Here is a 6000-nt window from a genome sequence, read left to right on the forward strand (position 1 = left end):
TTACTCATTGATTTTGCTACTCGTTTTTAAGGGTACACTTACAAGTAACAATACACGAAGTACATTTTTATACATATAGATATCAAACGCCTGCAGAATATTGACACTTGAACGAGAATTCAAATACATACGTGATAATAAATATAATTCAAACGTGACGATAGTTTTAAAACGACTTCTAAATAACCGGTTAACGAGTATTTTATTCAGCGGAATCTAAAAAGTCATCAGTAAACAGAGACAGCTATTTCATTTGTGATCCGTTTCAAATCATGCGACGATTTGTCCTTCCTTATATAAATATATTTATATATATCTTGTGTGAAGAGGCTATTCATTCATGCGGTACTCCAAGGGTTGAGATGACTAGAATAGGATATTAGTTATGCCGAGGAGGTCTTACCGTGATCGTTTTCTTTTAACCGTTTTCGAACCTTTGTGGGTTTCCGGGAATGTGTTCTTGAGGTTATTTATTTCAAACGCTTGAGGATTTTCGTGATCAAAAAGCCAATAATGGAGTTTTATCCCTACGAGAAACGCGTTTGTAATATTTGGTGGAAATCACTATTTGTGAAATCACCTTTGTTTTGATCTTCTGGCATTTATTACTCTTTAAGAGTTTTCACGACCATAATTCACTCTTCTCTGTTAAGAACTATCATCATCCATTTTTGTACCTTTATTTTCTCGATATCTTCTTCCGCTATGTCCATCCATCTCTTCCTAAAACGTTCGCGATGTCGTTTAATGACCATGTATATGTAATGTGAAAAACGTAACTCGGTGCTGCTTTCACGATGTTTCCTCGTGGATTTTTCGTCCTCGAGTTTGGGTTGGATTAGTTCATTGCCGACCGTCCAAGTCGTACAGGTCGAAACACCTAAACAAATTAGCTGTTGCAAAACGCATCGTGCGCTGTACTCGTTTCCTCTCAGCGTATACGCGTTCGACGCCGATAAAATAGATCGTATCTCAGACTCGATCACAGTGGTCCGCGCGTTCCGGAAGTCAAGACGGACGTGAGGGGACAACGCTTATTGTACACGAGAGCAGCACAATGTACCTTCGCACGCGCTTGTTTTTCGTGTACAACGTTACGGACATACGTCATGTGTATTATTATCGTACGTTATGCGCACCTGTTGAGCAGCACTGTCTAGGTGCAGTGCATTGGAAAATCGGGCTACTGATTATGGGGAGCGGGTGGTGGATACTGCTGTTACGCGCGTACGAGCTGGAGGAGGTGCGCATAACGGAGGGCGTATTTAGGCTTACTTCTAGGAGGGGGGGGGGTGACTCAAATTTTTTCTTTAATTCAGGCTCAAAATTTACAAATAAAATTGTTGGTAATATTTAAATCTGATGAATCCTTAATATTTGTGTTGTATTTTTTTTAATCTAATGCCGCATCCACTTAGAATCGACTATTGTGTAGTTCTTTTTTAACATATATCTGTGTTTTGAAAGTTACGTTTGTGTTTTATTTGATTTTTAACTAAGTATGGACGAAACAAAATTCCGATTCAGTGTTCACAGCCCGCGTATGTACTTTGATATTATTATAAAATTATCAACATTAAGAAAATTTAAAATGTGTATTTCACTTATAATCAATTCCTTAAATATGGATTCAAGGGGAGTGATCGCCCTTTCGCCTCCCCCCTAAAATACGCCCATGCGAGGGTAGAATAGAAATATACTATGCAATAGTAATACATTTACACAAATTACTAATATCTATATTATGTATATTTTAAATAGCACAGTATTACTTATATTTGGGTAAAACACGATTGCTACACAAATTTACGCGATCGTGTTCTAGCCTTATATTTAAATTTTATAACTATCAATTGTAAATTATATATAAATTTAAAAAATAACTAAAATATAATCAGCTGGAACAAGTTCTTGATTCTTATCGCCTTGTAACATGCAGAGCGGTAGTTTCGACTTTTTCGTGGTATTTACGAACGAAATAATACGTATTACAGTCATGCAGTCGTACAAGAAAAATTATAATTATATATTTTTTATTTTACGTTGATCCTCAAAAATTTGCCTCCCCGGGGCAATCGACCCCTCCTAACCTTGCCCTCCGTTAAACGCGGCTCCAGGGGGTGAGCGTACTTCTGCTTCGAGACGACTACGACGACGACGACCGCGGAGACGACGCGGAGCTCGCTAACGACCTTTCGACCTCGATCGTTCCCGCGGCGGGTCGGGTTTAGATCTCAATCTGCGCGCACATGGCACAAGTCGACGGGAACGAAAAATCACCGCGTGTACCGCGGGGTCGCGGTGCAGGATCGGAGGACGACGCGCGCGCGAGTGGAAGGAGATGAACGAGAACAACTGCTGCACCGCGGACACAACCCATTATTAATATTATATCCAACGGCCGAAACAATGCGTGTACGCGCGCATATACGCCACGTATTGTTACAATATCACGTGTCCGCCTGTATACCTACATGTACTGCACGTACACGTGGTATTACGATACGGCCGCCGGGCCGCTTATCGGTTCCATCCGTGCGGCGGCCCGACAAATTGAAATTCCCGTCACCGGAAACACACATCACGCGCGCAGCTGTGTACTATTCGGCGTGCCGATCGATCGATCGATCGATCGTCGGACCATGCGCAACGTACCGTATTAATAATATTACCGTCACCGTTGTGGGCAAAGGACCGGTCTCGAAGGACTATTGTTACCGGACCAGCGCACCGTTGCCGAGGCCACGACCACCGGCGACTGCCTGCACCACGATCGTTTAGCGTACGCATTTTGTTGTTGTTTGCTGTTGTTATCATCATCTTTATAATGTGTTATTAACGCGGTTTCGGCACGCGAAGCCGGTTACCGGTACGGGTCCGCGTTGGGCTAGGTTAGGTCAAAGTGAAGTGTTCAGGTACGACCCCGAGAAACGCTACTATAATACACTATAATCTACGCCTTATACCGAAAAATAATGAATCCGAAACGGTTACGGACGTCCAAACAGGGTCCTCAATTGTATACAGGGGTTTAAGTCGACAAGGTTTCAAGAAGGGTGGTTTCGTCTTTCGCTTACTACACGTGCACGTCATCTTGTGCAAAGGAATGACCTGCTGTACGAGTAGTTCATGTGTAGAAAACTATAAACAGAAAAGTTCATAAAACGCGCAACATGTTTTATGTGCTATTCGATTTAAAGATTAAAAGCTATAAAAACAATGTCGAGCGTTACCCAAAAACACACCGAAAATCAAAAAAAGTTCATAACAACGTCACTTTTTAATCGGTACGATCAACGAGTGCAGTGGACAGCACACACGCGACAATTATCAGTACAACGCTAACAAATCACTTTTGCGTAAACCGCACGAAAACCGCAACAGCAACAGAATAAAAACAAAGAAATAAATAAAATATTATGAGTGGTTATTCCAACAAGCATCCGACAAGTCTATCTAAATGTTGTTGTGAGGTTTTCGAAAAATCTTGCTAACATTGTAATACTAACTTCACGGCCCTGATAGGTACGCGTATATTAGCGCGATCGCGTGTCGTATTCTTACATTCTTATTCGTTGAACGTTTCTTGGTTTTTTTTTTCTTACGCGCATAAACATTAATACGTACGGAAAAAAAAGTTGGTTGATTATTTTAGATCAACAGGAAATAATATGTTACGCAGGCATATGCGCCAGATGCGTACAGTTTATTACGAGCGAACGGTTTTCGTCTTTCTAAACGCACCGTAATAACATTATACATATTTTGTCGTTTCCTACACGCGAACGCGTGCGCGCGTTATGCATATATATTTCGTAAATTATATACGGTCACATAACGAATGACTACTATAACGCGCGTGTGTGCAATGGTTTGTAGTGAATGTGCGATGATGCGATTTTACGATGATCCGAAGGTCGAATTTTCGCAACAAAATCACTATGCACACATGTCATATTTGCTCAGAATATTATTAATGTTACGGCTCGTGTGCAAGCGCGCAACGAGTAACCATCGATTCGTTCGATTTTAAGCTCCGCACAAACGTCGACAGTGGTAACGGACGTTCCGGAATTTTATTTTTCTTGTTCGGTGATCGAACCTACGGGTAGGTAAACACGCACATGACGGTTTATCGATTTCGAGAACGAGACAAGATAAATAGTGAACATTTTTTTTCTCCCGATTTTCCCAGTAGTTTTCCGACATTGCGGAAAAACCTGAAAACAAACGAACGTGTTAAACATCGTTCGACGAACGTTTTGAAGTGTACATTAATCATGCGAGTGTACGGGAAACGATGAAACACCGTCTCTGGCCTTTGCTTGCGCAGCTCTCGCGTAAGCAGTGCGCGACGATGATGCGTCAACTGGGCACAAGGTTGGCGAATAAGATTTGTGTTGACTGTACGAAAACCGAGCTCAAAGGAACCGTTTGGTTTTTTACATACGTTTCGCTCGTAACGTCTTATCGGATCGTCGTTATTCGCGCGAAAGACCAGACTGTTTCATTTCGTGGTGTACGACGAAAACTCGTTGTATTTCAAAATCGGCTCGAAGAACCGTTTAGAAACCGTATGGAAGCGTATGTATTTGCGCTTGTTATACCTAATAAATACATAATTAATTCGTAATGGTTCGTAAGATCGCTGTCGTACCTAACAACAATAAGCAGTATATCATTTATTTTATTAATTTATTATTTATAATTTGATATTATAGTTATTAATGATCTTTAATCTGTTTTAATTTATTTATTTTTTCTGCGGATAGACTTAATCTTCATGCTTTATACGAATAAAATGCGATATCTTTATGAGTACAAAAAGGTTTTCAAATGTCTTTTGGCATCAAGAAAAATTTCGAATAATGTAGTTTAACAACTTATGTGATTCGAAAGGTATTTCGAATTTATTTGAAAGTATTAGTAGGTACTTGAAATACGAACAAAACTCGAAAATAGATAGATTAGATATAAAATATGAAGATTAGTACAACTTAGTTTTTTTTTACATAAAATCAAGATTGCGCGTATTAAATCCAAAAAAAAAAAAAAAACAAATATTATTAATAACTTAATATTAAAATATTAAGAATAAGAATATTAATTAGCTATGTCATGTAGATAAAAAAAATTTTATATTAGGTACTTGTATACTATTTTTATATTAGTTATTTATTTTGTATTACCAAACAAACGTACCTATCATATTTAATGTTAATTGGATATGAATTTTAATTAAATATTCGTTTATATTATTATTGAATTTATGTAACATTCAATACAGTCTGTATAAATGGCGCATTAGTAATATCAAGTCACTCGATTCAAGATTATTCATGTACCTTCTTGTGTTTTTAATTAAAATTTTAATTGAATATGATTAATACGATTATTTATTTAACGATTTCAAACTTTCTATGGTATTAGCACGGAATACAGTAAACATGCACACAAAACTATATGCAAATAAGCAATCAATAACAATAATATCGGTAATAATATATTTGTATAAACGCATACACAAAACAATCAATTCTATTCGCTTCTCGAAATCGTTTTAAAACATCACATGTTATATATTATATAGTTATAGCTTTATTAATGTTAGCGTGTAAATATATTTTACACGTATTACGAAATGTTTGTTGTCGACCCAGAAACCAATGTTCTAAAGTCTGCTCCGCATGTCGTCACTTTTAGCAATCGTATAAAACGAAACGAATTATAACAAAAAAAAAAAATAATAACGTTTTTAATGCCGTTAGGTTTCCTTACGTTCAGGCCCGTATTTAGGGGGGAGGCACGGGTAGGCACATAGCCGGGGGCGTCAAGTCTCAGGGGTGGCAAAATATTTTAACAAAATTAATTTTAAAAATGATGTACTAAATTAAAAAAAATAAAACAATAAAAAAAAAGAAAATAGTATGTTTTATTATGTTATAATTTTTTTAATTTGTTAATTATAAAAAGTATTAACGATTTTTATTTATAAATTAT

Source organism: Sipha flava, unplaced genomic scaffold, assembly GCF_003268045.1.
Source record: "Sipha flava isolate LNK unplaced genomic scaffold, YSA_version1 70_pilon_pilon, whole genome shotgun sequence".
Classification (NCBI taxonomy): Eukaryota; Metazoa; Arthropoda; class Insecta; order Hemiptera; family Aphididae; genus Sipha; species Sipha flava.